Source organism: Taudactylus pleione, unplaced genomic scaffold (assembly GCF_031769625.1).
Source record: "Taudactylus pleione unplaced genomic scaffold, aTauple2 ptg001386l, whole genome shotgun sequence".
NCBI lineage: Eukaryota > Metazoa > Chordata > Amphibia > Anura > Myobatrachidae > Taudactylus > Taudactylus pleione.
The window spans coordinates 395,488-411,749 of NW_028285786.1; the positions used below are offsets into that span (position 1 = coordinate 395,488).

General features: G+C 41.9%; 9 non-coding genes across 9 annotated transcripts; all 9 read right to left on the reverse strand.

Annotated features, from left to right (window-relative positions):
- Nucleotides 1–199: 199 nt before the first annotated feature.
- TRNAE-CUC (transfer RNA glutamic acid (anticodon CUC)) lies at nucleotides 200–271 on the reverse strand. The gene has a single exon. It is a non-coding gene; the product is annotated as a tRNA-Glu (tRNA).
- A 2,324-nt stretch (nucleotides 272–2,595) lies between these two features.
- On the reverse strand, nucleotides 2,596–2,667 carry TRNAE-CUC (transfer RNA glutamic acid (anticodon CUC)). The gene has a single exon. It is a non-coding gene; the product is annotated as a tRNA-Glu (tRNA).
- Nucleotides 2,668–3,194: 527 nt separating this feature from the next.
- Nucleotides 3,195–3,266, reverse strand: TRNAE-CUC (transfer RNA glutamic acid (anticodon CUC)). The gene has a single exon. It is a non-coding gene; the product is annotated as a tRNA-Glu (tRNA).
- A 1,126-nt stretch (nucleotides 3,267–4,392) lies between these two features.
- Nucleotides 4,393–4,464, reverse strand: TRNAE-CUC (transfer RNA glutamic acid (anticodon CUC)). The gene has a single exon. It is a non-coding gene; the product is annotated as a tRNA-Glu (tRNA).
- A 1,725-nt stretch (nucleotides 4,465–6,189) lies between these two features.
- TRNAE-CUC (transfer RNA glutamic acid (anticodon CUC)) lies at nucleotides 6,190–6,261 on the reverse strand. Its single transcript has one exon. It is a non-coding gene; the product is annotated as a tRNA-Glu (tRNA).
- A 1,725-nt stretch (nucleotides 6,262–7,986) lies between these two features.
- Nucleotides 7,987–8,058, reverse strand: TRNAE-CUC (transfer RNA glutamic acid (anticodon CUC)). The gene has a single exon. It is a non-coding gene; the product is annotated as a tRNA-Glu (tRNA).
- A 2,324-nt stretch (nucleotides 8,059–10,382) lies between these two features.
- Nucleotides 10,383–10,454, reverse strand: TRNAE-CUC (transfer RNA glutamic acid (anticodon CUC)). The gene has a single exon. It is a non-coding gene; the product is annotated as a tRNA-Glu (tRNA).
- A 527-nt stretch (nucleotides 10,455–10,981) lies between these two features.
- Nucleotides 10,982–11,053, reverse strand: TRNAE-CUC (transfer RNA glutamic acid (anticodon CUC)). The gene has a single exon. It is a non-coding gene; the product is annotated as a tRNA-Glu (tRNA).
- A 1,126-nt stretch (nucleotides 11,054–12,179) lies between these two features.
- TRNAE-CUC (transfer RNA glutamic acid (anticodon CUC)) lies at nucleotides 12,180–12,251 on the reverse strand. The gene has a single exon. It is a non-coding gene; the product is annotated as a tRNA-Glu (tRNA).
- Nucleotides 12,252–16,262: the final 4,011 nt, after the last annotated feature.

Sequence of the window (16,262 nt, forward strand, 5' to 3'; positions counted from 1 at the left end):
CAAGAGCACAAGTCTTTTAGTAGCTAACTGAAAAATATTCACTAAGAAAGGAAGATAGCTGACTCTTTGTTATCAATTTCCGTTGTCTGTTTTGACAACTCACTGTTGCTCAAGCATTAGTAATGATGCACTGAACTGTAAGCGCATCATTTCTTTGAAAGGTTGGTGTTTTTGGCAAAAATATTCGGAGGACCTCACTTTCCCTGACCGGGAATCGAACCCGGGCCGCGGCGGTGAGAGCGCCGAATCCTAGCCACTAGACCACCAGGGAGGAAAGGTTTAGTTTGACACTCCATGAAAGAAAAGGAAGTTTCCTGAATGAAGTCCAAAGCAATGGAATGTGAGGGAGTGGGCTACTAGGAATCAGTTTTAGAAGGAAGGAGAGCAAAAATGGTTGTGCATAGCAGTCTTAAATTACACCACACAGCAGCTTTACCTGATGGATGTATAGTACTGGCACGAAAAAATTATTTTGAGGAGCTAGACGTTGAGTGTCCCTGGCTCCATGATAAATTGTTCCGGTGCTAAAGAAAGAAGACCTTAAAGATTCAGATATCAAATATGGTCTAATTGGTTCTGATGAAAAAAATACTTTTGTACAAGAGCACAAGTCTTTTAGTAGGTAACTGAAAAATATTCACTAAGAAAGGAAGATAGCTGACTCTTTGTTATCAATTTCCATTTTCTGTTTTGACATCTCACTGTTGCTCAAGTATTAGAAATGATGCGCGGAACTGAAAGTGCATCATTTCTTTGAAAGGTTGGTGTTTTTGGCAAAAATATTTCGAGGACCTCACTTTCCCTGCCCGGGAATCAAACCCGGGCCGCAGCGGTGAGAGCGCTGAATCCTAGCCACTAGACCACCAGGGAGGGATGGTTTAGTTTGACACTCCATGAAAGAAAAGGAAGTTTCCTGAATGAAGTCCAAAGCAATGGAATGTGAGGGAGTGTTCTACTAGGAATCAGTTTTAGAAGGAAGGAGAGTAAAAATGGTTGTGCATAGCAGTCTTAAATTACACCACACAGCAGCTTTACCTGATGGATGTATAGTACTGGCACGAAAAAATTATTTTGAGGAGCTAGACGTTGAGAGTCCCTGGCTCCATGATAAATTGTTCTGGTGCTAAAGAAAGAAGACATTAATGATTCAGATATCAAATATGGTCTAATTGGTTCTGATGAAAAAAATACTTTTGTACAAGAGCACAAGTCTTTTAGTAGCTAACTGAAAAATATTCACTAAGAAAGGAAGATAGCTGACTCTTTGTTATCAATTGCCATTGTCTGTTTTGACAACTCACTGTTGCTCAAGTATTAGAAATGATGCGCTGAACTGAAAGTGCATCATTTCTTTGAAAGGTTGGTGTTTTTGGCAAAAATTTTCCGAGGACCTCACTTTCCCTGACCGGGAATCGAACCTGGGCCGCGGCGGTGAGAGCGCCGAATCCTAGCCACTAGACCACCAGGGAGGGATGGTTTAGTTTGACACTCCATGAAAGAAAAGGAAGTTTCCTGAATGAAGTCCAAAGCAATGGAATGTGAGGGAGTGGGCTACTAGGAATCAGTTTTAGAAGGAAGGAGAGTAAAAATGGTTGTGCATAGCAGTCTTAAATTACACCACACAGCAGCTTTACCTGATGGATGTATAGTACTGGCACGAAAAAATTATTTTGAGGAGCTAGACGTTGAGAGTCCCTGGCTCCATGATAAATTGTTCTGGTGCTAAAGAAAGAAGACATTAATGATTCAGATATCAAATATGGTCTAATTGGTTCTGATGAAAAAAATACTTTTGTACAAGAGCACAAGTCTTTTAGTAGCTAACTGAAAAATATTCACTAAGAAAGGAAGATAGCTGACTCTTTGTTATCAATTGCCATTGTCTGTTTTGACAACTCACTGTTGCTCAAGTATTAGAAATGATGCGCTGAACTGAAAGTGCATCATTTCTTTGAAAGGTTGGTGTTTTTGGCAAAAATACTCCGAGGACCTCACTTTCCCTGACCGGGAATCGAACCCGGGCCGCGGCGGTGAGAGCAGCGAATCCTAGCCACTAGCCCATCAGGGAGGGATGGTTTAGTTTGACACTCCATGAAAGAAAAGGAAGTTTCCTGAATGAAGTCCAAAGCAATGGAATGTGAGGGAGTGGGCTACTAGGAATCAGTTTTAGAAGGAAGGAGAGTAAAAACGGTTGTGCATAGCAGTCTTAAATTACACCACACAGCAGCTTTACCTGATGGATGTATAGTACTGGCACGAAAAAATTATTTTGAGGAGCTAGACGTTGAGAGTCCCTGGCTCCATGATAAATTGTTCTGGTGCTAAAGAAAGAAGACATTAATGATTCAGATATCAAATATGGTCTAATTGGTTCTGATGAAAAAAATACTTTTGTACAAGAGCACAAGTCTTTTAGTAGCTAACTGAAAAATATTCACTAAGAAAGGAAGATAGCTGACTCTTTGTTATCAATTTCCATTGTCTGTTTTGACATCTCACTGTTGCTCAAGTATTAGTAATGATGCGCTGAACTGAAAGTGCATCATTTCTTTGAAAGGTTGGTGTTTTTGGCAAAAATAATCTGAGGACCTCACTTTCCCTGACCGGGAATCGAACCCGGGCCGTGGCGGTGAGAGCGCCGAATCCTAGCCACTAGACCACCAGGGAGGGATGGTTTAGTTTGACACTCCATGAAAGAAAAGGAAGTTTCCTGAATGAAGTCCAAAGCAATGGAATGTGAGGGAGTGGGCTACTAGGAATCAGTTTTAGAAGGAAGGAGAGCAAAAATGGTTGTGCATAGCAGTCTTAAATTACACCACACAGCAGCTTTACCTGATGGATGTATAGTACTGGCACGAAAAAATTATTTTGAGGAGCTAGACGTTGAGTGTCCCTGGCTCCATGATAAATTGTTCCGGTGCTAAAGAAAGAAGACCTTAATGATTCAGATATCAAATATGGTCTAATTGGTTCTGATGAAAAAAATACTTTTGTACAAGAGCACAAGTCTTTTAGTAGCTAACTGAAAAATATTCACTAAGAAAGGAAGATAGCTGACTCTTTGTTATCAATTTCCGTTGTCTGTTTTGACAACTCACTGTTGCTCAAGTATTAGTAATGATGCGCTGAACTGTAAGCGCATAATTTCTTTGAAAGGTTGGTGTTTCTGGCAAAAATATTCCGAGGACCTCACTTTCCCTAACCGGGAATCGAACCCGGGCCGCGGCGGTGAGAGCGCCGAATCCTAACCACTAGATCACCAGGGAGGGATGGTTTCGTTTGACACTCCATGAAAGAAAAGGAAGTTTCCTGAATGAAGTCCAAAGCAATGGAATGTGAGGGAGTGGGCTACTAGGAATCAGTTTTAGAAGGAAGGAGAGCAAAAATGGTTGTGCATAGCAGTCTTAAATTACACCACACAGCAGCTTTACCTGATGGATGTATAGTACTGGCACGAAAAAATTATTTTGAGGAGCTAGACGTTGAGTGTCCCTGGCTCCATGATAAATTGTTCCGGTGCTAAAGAAAGAAGACCTTAATGATTCAGATATCAAATATGGTCTAATTGGTTCTGATGAAAAAAATACTTTTGTACAAGAGCACAAGTCTTTTAGTAGCTAACTGAAAAATATTCACTAAGAAAGGAAGATAGCTGACTCTTTGTTATCAATTTCCATTGTCTGTTTTGACAACTCACTGTTGCTCAAGTATTAGAAATGATGCGCTGAACTGAAAGTGCATCATTTCTTTGAAAGGTTGGTGTTTTTGGCAAAAATATTCCGAGGACCTCACTTTCCCTGACCGGGAATCGAACCCGGGCCGCGGCGGTGAGAGCACCGAAACCTAGCCACTAGACCACCAGGGAGGGATGGTTTAGTTTGACACTCCATGAAAGAAAAGGAAGTTTCCTGAATGAAGTCCAAAGCAATGGAATGTGAGGGAGTGGGCTACTAGGAATCAGTTTTAGAAGGAAGGAGAGCAAAAATGGTTGTGCATAGCAGTCTTAAATTACACCACACAGCAGCTTTACCTGATGGATGTATAGTACTGGCACGAAAAAATTATTTTGAGGAGCTAGACGTTGAGTGTCCCGGCCTCCATGATAAATTGTTCTTGTGCTAAAGAAAGAAGACATTAATGATTCAGATATCAAATATGGTCTAATTGGTTCTGATGAAAAAAATACTTTTGTACAAGAGCACAAGTCTTTTAGTAGCTAACTGAAAAATATTCACTAAGAAAGGAAGATAGCTGACTCTTTGTTATCAATTTCCGTTGTCTGTTTTGACAACTCACTGTTGCTCAAGTATTAGTAATGATGCGCTGAACTGTAAGCGCATCATTTCTTTGAAAGGTTGGTGTTTTTGGCAAAAATATTCCGAGGACCTCACTTTCCCTGACCGGGAATCGAACCCGGGCCGTGGCGGTGAGAGCGCCGAATCCTAGCCACTAGACCACCAGGGAGGGAAGGTTTAGTTTGACACTCCATGAAAGAAAAGGAAGTTTCCTGAATGAAGTCCAAAGCAATGGAATGTGAGGGAGTGGGCTACTAGGAATCAGTTTTAGAAGGAAGGAGAGCAAAAATGGTTGTGCATAGCAGTCTTAAATTACACCACACAGCAGCTTTACCTGATGGATGTATAGTACTGGCACGAAAAAATTATTTTGAGGAGCTAGACGTTGAGTGTCCCTGGCTCCATGATAAATTGTTCCGGTGCTAAAGAAAGAAGACCTTAATGATTCAGATATCAAATATGGTCTAATTGGTTCTGATGAAAAAAATACTTTTGTACAAGAGCACAAGTCTTTTAGTAGCTAACTGAAAAATATTCACTAAGAAAGGAAGATAGCTGACTCTTTGTTATCAATTTCCATTGTCTGTTTTGACAACTCACTGTTGCTCAAGTATTAGAAATGATGCGCTGAACTGAAAGTGCATCATTTCTTTGAAAGGTTGGTGTTTTTGGCAAAAATATTCCGAGGACCTCACTTTCCCTGACCGGGAATCGAACCCGGGCCGCGGCGGTGAGAGCACCGAAACCTAGCCACTAGACCACCAGGGAGGGATGGTTTAGTTTGACACTCCATGAAAGAAAAGGAAGTTTCCTGAATGAAGTCCAAAGCAATGGAATGTGAGGGAGTGGGCTACTAGGAATCAGTTTTAGAAGGAAGGAGAGCAAAAATGGTTGTGCATAGCAGTCTTAAATTACACCACACAGCAGCTTTACCTGATGGATGTATAGTACTGGCACGAAAAAATTATTTTGAGGAGCTAGACGTTGAGTGTCCCGGCCTCCATGATAAATTGTTCTTGTGCTAAAGAAAGAAGACATTAATGATTCAGATATCAAATATGGTCTAATTGGTTCTGATGAAAAAAATACTTTTGTACAAGAGCACAAGTCTTTTAGTAGCTAACTGAAAAATATTCACTAAGAAAGGAAGATAGCTGACTCTTTGTTATCAATTTCCGTTGTCTGTTTTGACAACTCACTGTTGCTCAAGTATTAGTAATGATGCGCTGAACTGTAAGCGCATCATTTCTTTGAAAGGTTGGTGTTTTTGGCAAAAATATTCCGAGGACCTCACTTTCCCTGACCGGGAATCGAAACCAGGCCGCGGCGGTGAGAGCGCCGAATCCTAGCCACTAGACCACCAGGGAGGGATGGTTTAGTTTGACACTCCATGAAAGAAAAGGAAGTTTCCTGAATGAAGTCCAAAGCAATGGAATGTGAGGGAGTGGGCTACTAGGAATCAGTTTTAGAAGGAAGGAGAGTAAAAATGGTTGTGCATAGCAGTCTTAAATTACACCACACAGCAGCTTTACCTGATGGATGTATAGTACTGGCACGAAAAAATTATTTTGAGGAGCTAGACGTTGAGAGTCCCTGGCTCCATGATAAATTGTTCTGGTGCTAAAGAAAGAAGACATTAATGATTCAGATATCAAATATGGTCTAATTGGTTCTGATGAAAAAAATACTTTTGTACAAGAGCACAAGTCTTTTAGTAGCTAACTGAAAAATATTCACTAAGAAAGGAAGATAGCTGACTCTTTGTTATCAATTTCCGTTGTCTGTTTTGACAACTCACTGTTGCTCAAGCATTAGTAATGATGCACTGAACTGTAAGCGCATCATTTCTTTGAAAGGTTGGTGTTTTTGGCAAAAATATTCGGAGGACCTCACTTTCCCTGACCGGGAATCGAACCCGGGCCGCGGCGGTGAGAGCGCCGAATCCTAGCCACTAGACCACCAGGGAGGAAAGGTTTAGTTTGACACTCCATGAAAGAAAAGGAAGTTTCCTGAATGAAGTCCAAAGCAATGGAATGTGAGGGAGTGGGCTACTAGGAATCAGTTTTAGAAGGAAGGAGAGCAAAAATGGTTGTGCATAGCAGTCTTAAATTACACCACACAGCAGCTTTACCTGATGGATGTATAGTACTGGCACGAAAAAATTATTTTGAGGAGCTAGACGTTGAGTGTCCCTGGCTCCATGATAAATTGTTCCGGTGCTAAAGAAAGAAGACCTTAAAGATTCAGATATCAAATATGGTCTAATTGGTTCTGATGAAAAAAATACTTTTGTACAAGAGCACAAGTCTTTTAGTAGGTAACTGAAAAATATTCACTAAGAAAGGAAGATAGCTGACTCTTTGTTATCAATTTCCATTTTCTGTTTTGACATCTCACTGTTGCTCAAGTATTAGAAATGATGCGCGGAACTGAAAGTGCATCATTTCTTTGAAAGGTTGGTGTTTTTGGCAAAAATATTTCGAGGACCTCACTTTCCCTGCCCGGGAATCAAACCCGGGCCGCAGCGGTGAGAGCGCTGAATCCTAGCCACTAGACCACCAGGGAGGGATGGTTTAGTTTGACACTCCATGAAAGAAAAGGAAGTTTCCTGAATGAAGTCCAAAGCAATGGAATGTGAGGGAGTGTTCTACTAGGAATCAGTTTTAGAAGGAAGGAGAGTAAAAATGGTTGTGCATAGCAGTCTTAAATTACACCACACAGCAGCTTTACCTGATGGATGTATAGTACTGGCACGAAAAAATTATTTTGAGGAGCTAGACGTTGAGAGTCCCTGGCTCCATGATAAATTGTTCTGGTGCTAAAGAAAGAAGACATTAATGACTCAGATATCAAATATGGTCTAATTGGTTCTGATGAAAAAAATACTTTTGTACAAGAGCACAAGTCTTTTAGTAGCTAACTGAAAAATATTCACTAAGAAAGGAAGATAGCTGACTCTTTGTTATCAATTTCCATTGTCTGTTTTGACAACTCACTGTTGCTCAAGTATTAGAAATGATGCGCTGAACTGAAAGTGCATCATTTCTTTGAAAGGTTGGTGTTTTTGGCAAAAATATTCCGAGGACCTCACTTTCCCTGACCGGGAATCGAACCCGGGCCGCGGCTGTGAGAGCGCCGAATCCTAGCCACTAGACCACCAGGGAGGGATGGTTTAGTTTGACACTCCATGAAAGAAAAGGAAGTTTCCTGAATGAAGTCCAAAGCAATGGAATGTGAGGGAGTGGGCTACTAGGAATCAGTTTTAGAAGGAAGGAGAGTAAAAATGGTTGTGCATAGCAGTCTTAAATTACACCACACAGCAGCTTTACCTGATGGATGTATAGTACTGGCACGAAAAAATTATTTTGAGGAGCTAGACGTTGAGAGTCCCTGGCTCCATGATAAATTGTTCTGGTGCTAAAGAAAGAAGACATTAATGATTCAGATATCAAATATGGTCTAATTGGTTCTGATGAAAAAAATACTTTTGTACAAGAGCACAAGTCTTTTAGTAGCTAACTGAAAAATATTCACTAAGAAAGGAAGATAGCTGACTCTTTGTTATCAATTTCCGTTGTCTGTTTTGACAACTCACTGTTGCTCAAGCATTAGTAATGATGCACTGAACTGTAAGCGCATCATTTCTTTGAAAGGTTGGTGTTTTTGGCAAAAATATTCGGAGGACCTCACTTTCCCTGACCGGGAATCGAACCCGGGCCGCGGCGGTGAGAGCGCCGAATCCTAGCCACTAGACCACCAGGGAGGAAAGGTTTAGTTTGACACTCCATGAAAGAAAAGGAAGTTTCCTGAATGAAGTCCAAAGCAATGGAATGTGAGGGAGTGGGCTACTAGGAATCAGTTTTAGAAGGAAGGAGAGCAAAAATGGTTGTGCATAGCAGTCTTAAATTACACCACACAGCAGCTTTACCTGATGGATGTATAGTACTGGCACGAAAAAATTATTTTGAGGAGCTAGACGTTGAGTGTCCCTGGCTCCATGATAAATTGTTCCGGTGCTAAAGAAAGAAGACCTTAAAGATTCAGATATCAAATATGGTCTAATTGGTTCTGATGAAAAAAATACTTTTGTACAAGAGCACAAGTCTTTTAGTAGGTAACTGAAAAATATTCACTAAGAAAGGAAGATAGCTGACTCTTTGTTATCAATTTCCATTTTCTGTTTTGACATCTCACTGTTGCTCAAGTATTAGAAATGATGCGCGGAACTGAAAGTGCATCATTTCTTTGAAAGGTTGGTGTTTTTGGCAAAAATATTTCGAGGACCTCACTTTCCCTGCCCGGGAATCAAACCCGGGCCGCAGCGGTGAGAGCGCTGAATCCTAGCCACTAGACCACCAGGGAGGGATGGTTTAGTTTGACACTCCATGAAAGAAAAGGAAGTTTCCTGAATGAAGTCCAAAGCAATGGAATGTGAGGGAGTGTTCTACTAGGAATCAGTTTTAGAAGGAAGGAGAGTAAAAATGGTTGTGCATAGCAGTCTTAAATTACACCACACAGCAGCTTTACCTGATGGATGTATAGTACTGGCACGAAAAAATTATTTTGAGGAGCTAGACGTTGAGAGTCCCTGGCTCCATGATAAATTGTTCTGGTGCTAAAGAAAGAAGACATTAATGATTCAGATATCAAATATGGTCTAATTGGTTCTGATGAAAAAAATACTTTTGTACAAGAGCACAAGTCTTTTAGTAGCTAACTGAAAAATATTCACTAAGAAAGGAAGATAGCTGACTCTTTGTTATCAATTGCCATTGTCTGTTTTGACAACTCACTGTTGCTCAAGTATTAGAAATGATGCGCTGAACTGAAAGTGCATCATTTCTTTGAAAGGTTGGTGTTTTTGGCAAAAATTTTCCGAGGACCTCACTTTCCCTGACCGGGAATCGAACCTGGGCCGCGGCGGTGAGAGCGCCGAATCCTAGCCACTAGACCACCAGGGAGGGATGGTTTAGTTTGACACTCCATGAAAGAAAAGGAAGTTTCCTGAATGAAGTCCAAAGCAATGGAATGTGAGGGAGTGGGCTACTAGGAATCAGTTTTAGAAGGAAGGAGAGTAAAAATGGTTGTGCATAGCAGTCTTAAATTACACCACACAGCAGCTTTACCTGATGGATGTATAGTACTGGCACGAAAAAATTATTTTGAGGAGCTAGACGTTGAGAGTCCCTGGCTCCATGATAAATTGTTCTGGTGCTAAAGAAAGAAGACATTAATGATTCAGATATCAAATATGGTCTAATTGGTTCTGATGAAAAAAATACTTTTGTACAAGAGCACAAGTCTTTTAGTAGCTAACTGAAAAATATTCACTAAGAAAGGAAGATAGCTGACTCTTTGTTATCAATTGCCATTGTCTGTTTTGACAACTCACTGTTGCTCAAGTATTAGAAATGATGCGCTGAACTGAAAGTGCATCATTTCTTTGAAAGGTTGGTGTTTTTGGCAAAAATACTCCGAGGACCTCACTTTCCCTGACCGGGAATCGAACCCGGGCCGCGGCGGTGAGAGCAGCGAATCCTAGCCACTAGCCCATCAGGGAGGGATGGTTTAGTTTGACACTCCATGAAAGAAAAGGAAGTTTCCTGAATGAAGTCCAAAGCAATGGAATGTGAGGGAGTGGGCTACTAGGAATCAGTTTTAGAAGGAAGGAGAGTAAAAACGGTTGTGCATAGCAGTCTTAAATTACACCACACAGCAGCTTTACCTGATGGATGTATAGTACTGGCACGAAAAAATTATTTTGAGGAGCTAGACGTTGAGAGTCCCTGGCTCCATGATAAATTGTTCTGGTGCTAAAGAAAGAAGACATTAATGATTCAGATATCAAATATGGTCTAATTGGTTCTGATGAAAAAAATACTTTTGTACAAGAGCACAAGTCTTTTAGTAGCTAACTGAAAAATATTCACTAAGAAAGGAAGATAGCTGACTCTTTGTTATCAATTTCCATTGTCTGTTTTGACATCTCACTGTTGCTCAAGTATTAGTAATGATGCGCTGAACTGAAAGTGCATCATTTCTTTGAAAGGTTGGTGTTTTTGGCAAAAATAATCTGAGGACCTCACTTTCCCTGACCGGGAATCGAACCCGGGCCGTGGCGGTGAGAGCGCCGAATCCTAGCCACTAGACCACCAGGGAGGGATGGTTTAGTTTGACACTCCATGAAAGAAAAGGAAGTTTCCTGAATGAAGTCCAAAGCAATGGAATGTGAGGGAGTGGGCTACTAGGAATCAGTTTTAGAAGGAAGGAGAGCAAAAATGGTTGTGCATAGCAGTCTTAAATTACACCACACAGCAGCTTTACCTGATGGATGTATAGTACTGGCACGAAAAAATTATTTTGAGGAGCTAGACGTTGAGTGTCCCTGGCTCCATGATAAATTGTTCCGGTGCTAAAGAAAGAAGACCTTAATGATTCAGATATCAAATATGGTCTAATTGGTTCTGATGAAAAAAATACTTTTGTACAAGAGCACAAGTCTTTTAGTAGCTAACTGAAAAATATTCACTAAGAAAGGAAGATAGCTGACTCTTTGTTATCAATTTCCGTTGTCTGTTTTGACAACTCACTGTTGCTCAAGTATTAGTAATGATGCGCTGAACTGTAAGCGCATAATTTCTTTGAAAGGTTGGTGTTTCTGGCAAAAATATTCCGAGGACCTCACTTTCCCTAACCGGGAATCGAACCCGGGCCGCGGCGGTGAGAGCGCCGAATCCTAACCACTAGATCACCAGGGAGGGATGGTTTCGTTTGACACTCCATGAAAGAAAAGGAAGTTTCCTGAATGAAGTCCAAAGCAATGGAATGTGAGGGAGTGGGCTACTAGGAATCAGTTTTAGAAGGAAGGAGAGCAAAAATGGTTGTGCATAGCAGTCTTAAATTACACCACACAGCAGCTTTACCTGATGGATGTATAGTACTGGCACGAAAAAATTATTTTGAGGAGCTAGACGTTGAGTGTCCCTGGCTCCATGATAAATTGTTCCGGTGCTAAAGAAAGAAGACCTTAATGATTCAGATATCAAATATGGTCTAATTGGTTCTGATGAAAAAAATACTTTTGTACAAGAGCACAAGTCTTTTAGTAGCTAACTGAAAAATATTCACTAAGAAAGGAAGATAGCTGACTCTTTGTTATCAATTTCCATTGTCTGTTTTGACAACTCACTGTTGCTCAAGTATTAGAAATGATGCGCTGAACTGAAAGTGCATCATTTCTTTGAAAGGTTGGTGTTTTTGGCAAAAATATTCCGAGGACCTCACTTTCCCTGACCGGGAATCGAACCCGGGCCGCGGCGGTGAGAGCACCGAAACCTAGCCACTAGACCACCAGGGAGGGATGGTTTAGTTTGACACTCCATGAAAGAAAAGGAAGTTTCCTGAATGAAGTCCAAAGCAATGGAATGTGAGGGAGTGGGCTACTAGGAATCAGTTTTAGAAGGAAGGAGAGCAAAAATGGTTGTGCATAGCAGTCTTAAATTACACCACACAGCAGCTTTACCTGATGGATGTATAGTACTGGCACGAAAAAATTATTTTGAGGAGCTAGACGTTGAGTGTCCCGGCCTCCATGATAAATTGTTCTTGTGCTAAAGAAAGAAGACATTAATGATTCAGATATCAAATATGGTCTAATTGGTTCTGATGAAAAAAATACTTTTGTACAAGAGCACAAGTCTTTTAGTAGCTAACTGAAAAATATTCACTAAGAAAGGAAGATAGCTGACTCTTTGTTATCAATTTCCGTTGTCTGTTTTGACAACTCACTGTTGCTCAAGTATTAGTAATGATGCGCTGAACTGTAAGCGCATCATTTCTTTGAAAGGTTGGTGTTTTTGGCAAAAATATTCCGAGGACCTCACTTTCCCTGACCGGGAATCGAACCCGGGCCGTGGCGGTGAGAGCGCCGAATCCTAGCCACTAGACCACCAGGGAGGGAAGGTTTAGTTTGACACTCCATGAAAGAAAAGGAAGTTTCCTGAATGAAGTCCAAAGCAATGGAATGTGAGGGAGTGGGCTACTAGGAATCAGTTTTAGAAGGAAGGAGAGCAAAAATGGTTGTGCATAGCAGTCTTAAATTACACCACACAGCAGCTTTACCTGATGGATGTATAGTACTGGCACGAAAAAATTATTTTGAGGAGCTAGACGTTGAGTGTCCCTGGCTCCATGATAAATTGTTCCGGTGCTAAAGAAAGAAGACCTTAATGATTCAGATATCAAATATGGTCTAATTGGTTCTGATGAAAAAAATACTTTTGTACAAGAGCACAAGTCTTTTAGTAGCTAACTGAAAAATATTCACTAAGAAAGGAAGATAGCTGACTCTTTGTTATCAATTTCCATTGTCTGTTTTGACAACTCACTGTTGCTCAAGTATTAGAAATGATGCGCTGAACTGAAAGTGCATCATTTCTTTGAAAGGTTGGTGTTTTTGGCAAAAATATTCCGAGGACCTCACTTTCCCTGACCGGGAATCGAACCCGGGCCGCGGCGGTGAGAGCACCGAAACCTAGCCACTAGACCACCAGGGAGGGATGGTTTAGTTTGACACTCCATGAAAGAAAAGGAAGTTTCCTGAATGAAGTCCAAAGCAATGGAATGTGAGGGAGTGGGCTACTAGGAATCAGTTTTAGAAGGAAGGAGAGCAAAAATGGTTGTGCATAGCAGTCTTAAATTACACCACACAGCAGCTTTACCTGATGGATGTATAGTACTGGCACGAAAAAATTATTTTGAGGAGCTAGACGTTGAGTGTCCCGGCCTCCATGATAAATTGTTCTTGTGCTAAAGAAAGAAGACATTAATGATTCAGATATCAAATATGGTCTAATTGGTTCTGATGAAAAAAATACTTTTGTACAAGAGCACAAGTCTTTTAGTAGCTAACTGAAAAATATTCACTAAGAAAGGAAGATAGCTGACTCTTTGTTATCAATTTCCGTTGTCTGTTTTGACAACTCACTGTTGCTCAAGTATTAGTAATGATGCGCTGAACTGTAAGCGCATCATTTCTTTGAAAGGTTGGTGTTTTTGGCAAAAATATTCCGAGGACCTCACTTTCCCTGACCGGGAATCGAAACCAGGCCGCGGCGGTGAGAGCGCCGAATCCTAGCCACTAGACCACCAGGGAGGGATGGTTTAGTTTGACACTCCATGAAAGAAAAGGAAGTTTCCTGAATGAAGTCCAAAGCAATGGAATGTGAGGGAGTGGGCTACTAGGAATCAGTTTTAGAAGGAAGGAGAGTAAAAATGGTTGTGCATAGCAGTCTTAAATTACACCACACAGCAGCTTTACCTGATGGATGTATAGTACTGGCACGAAAAAATTATTTTGAGGAGCTAGACGTTGAGAGTCCCTGGCTCCATGATAAATTGTTCTGGTGCTAAAGAAAGAAGACATTAATGATTCAGATATCAAATATGGTCTAATTGGTTCTGATGAAAAAAATACTTTTGTACAAGAGCACAAGTCTTTTAGTAGCTAACTGAAAAATATTCACTAAGAAAGGAAGATAGCTGACTCTTTGTTATCAATTTCCATTGTCTGTTTTGACATCTCACTGTTGCTCAAGTATTAGAAATGATGCGCTGAACTGAAAGTGCATCATTTCTTTGAAAGGTTGGTGTTTTTGTAAAAAATATTCCGATGACCTCACTTTCCCTGACTGGGATTCGAACCCGGGCTGCGGCGGTGAGAGCGCCGAATCCTAGCCACTAGACCACCATAGAGTGATGGATTAGGTGGAAATGGAAGAACAAACTATAGGCTAATCTTCCAACACCTACCACTTGTATATCTCTTACCTTGTCATAGGATACTCATTTACGTTTTCCTGCAGTTGCTGTTTGATGGCCATCTTTCACTTCCTGCGCCAAAGCTTCTTCCATACTCTTATTTTGTGAGAAGACCCTCACTGTACTTACAATTTGCGAAGCTCTCTATAAACTATACAGGACAATTTTCTCAATTCCACCATAAATAATTAATTTTATTTTGGCAATCACAGTTACCATCGCATCACCACAGCTAGTTTTCTAAAGGGCCTCTCCTTTTGCAGCATCTGTTGAAAGGCTGTAGAGGTAGCTGCTAGACTCTGCACTGAGGTAGAAAGTAGGTCTTCCCATGGGGGAGGCAAAGGATTCAAAGGGAGTACCTGCTGTGGCTATCTAATAGAGTGAGCTACCACCGGGGCCACTAGGTGGTCCACAATTTTTGCCAACACCTGCAAAAATGAGCCTTTGGGGGGGGGGGGGGTGTCTTGAGGAGAGGTTGTCGGGGCTGAGGAGACAGGTGTTGTATAACAAGATGCACATAGACCATCTTGAATGAGATCCTCTGAAGCCAAACCTGCTAAACAGGACTTGCAAGACATCAGAGTAGGAGCAGCTGGCTGCTTGTTTCTCTTGCCTTTGCCAGACATAGCTGCAAGGATAATTGTAGCACACAATCTGGCACAGTGCAGTGAGCAACACAGATGTATGTACAATATGGCACAGTGTAGTGCGCAACACAGATATACAGTATGTGATATCTCTCACAAATATAGGTGGATATGAGGTACAATAAACTCCCTATACCTCAGTATGCCAGGGTTAGAATGAAAAAGAAAGATATAAGTAGACAGGAAATAGCGCTGTATAACCTGGCCTTTGGGAGAGGTATACCGGGAGACTGTACCCAGCGTTCCCGGAGACCTGAATGCAGAAAATGGCTGTCGTGAGTCTCAGAGGGGGCCAGAGGGTGAGGGAGGAGCAGCTTAGGGACGGCAAGACCGCAGTGGAATGGCGCTTAGCTGGGGGAGGGGCTGCAGGGAGAGCTCCTTCTCCCCTATGCTGACATCAACCACCGGGTCCCTGGCCTTAATCTGTGCCATGCGTCAGTTTAGTAATGCCCTGACGGTCTAGTGGAGACCCAGACAAATCGGTGTTCACATCAGCGCCTCCGGTCTGTCTCCTGAGACCGGAGGCAAGACTGCACATAGGCACGGGTCCCAGCAAGCGGGGATCCACCTTACCTGTCCCCGTGAGTCCCACTACAGTTTGGGGTCCGAGGATCCTGCTAGCTAGGTCTCCCCAGAGCCCTGCCGACAGTACCTAGCCGAAGGCTTGTTTTGCGGCTTCGTGGAGGGGTGATGGAGAAGCAGTGCAGACGTCCAGAGGACTGTCTAATGCTGCTGCACTTAGTAAAAATTAAAATAAAATCATTAAGCAGCCCAAGCTTGATTTTTATAGCAGCCCCACTCCTGCCAGACACCAACAAAACTGAGTTGCCCTCAGGCTGTGGGCGGGGTACAGTGGGAAGGACCAGAGCATCCTGGGAAAGGAAAAAGCTTTGCTGTTGATGCCGGGTCCTCCAAGTACAACCTACACCCCATTGTCTCCCTGTGGTGCCCTATGGACCCTGAACAAAGTAATTTTTCCTAAGCAGGTCCCACTCTATTTTAACTCACGTCTACATTAACACAGATTATTATTCTGTTTCCAAGTTTGTATTATTGTCAGCTGTCCAGTCCGTTGTAGTGATGTGCTGCCTAAACAATGACATTATGAATTCTTTGGTATACGTTCAGGAAGCCGGCGGACACAATGCCGACCGCCGGCTTCCCGACTGCTTAATCCCGGCGAGGGCTAAATGAGAGGCATCTAAATCTAGAAGCCTGTCATTTGACCGGCGCCTGGCATCCCAATTGAAGGGATGCCGAGCTTGGACAGCCGCTTGGCTGGGGGGGGTGGGGGGGGGGGATGGGAGACTTCGGGTTAGGCTAGGGGAAGGGGGGGTCAGGGTAAATCATACCGAATGCGATTTTTTTTTCTTGGTTATAGAGTGTAGTTACATAAGTATCGCTCTTAACCTAAAAGTTTCCTTTTTGTTCATGATTTTATACGGGTAAGAGAAATAATGAACTGTAGCAACAAAACAAATAAATATGTTAGCTCCAAGTG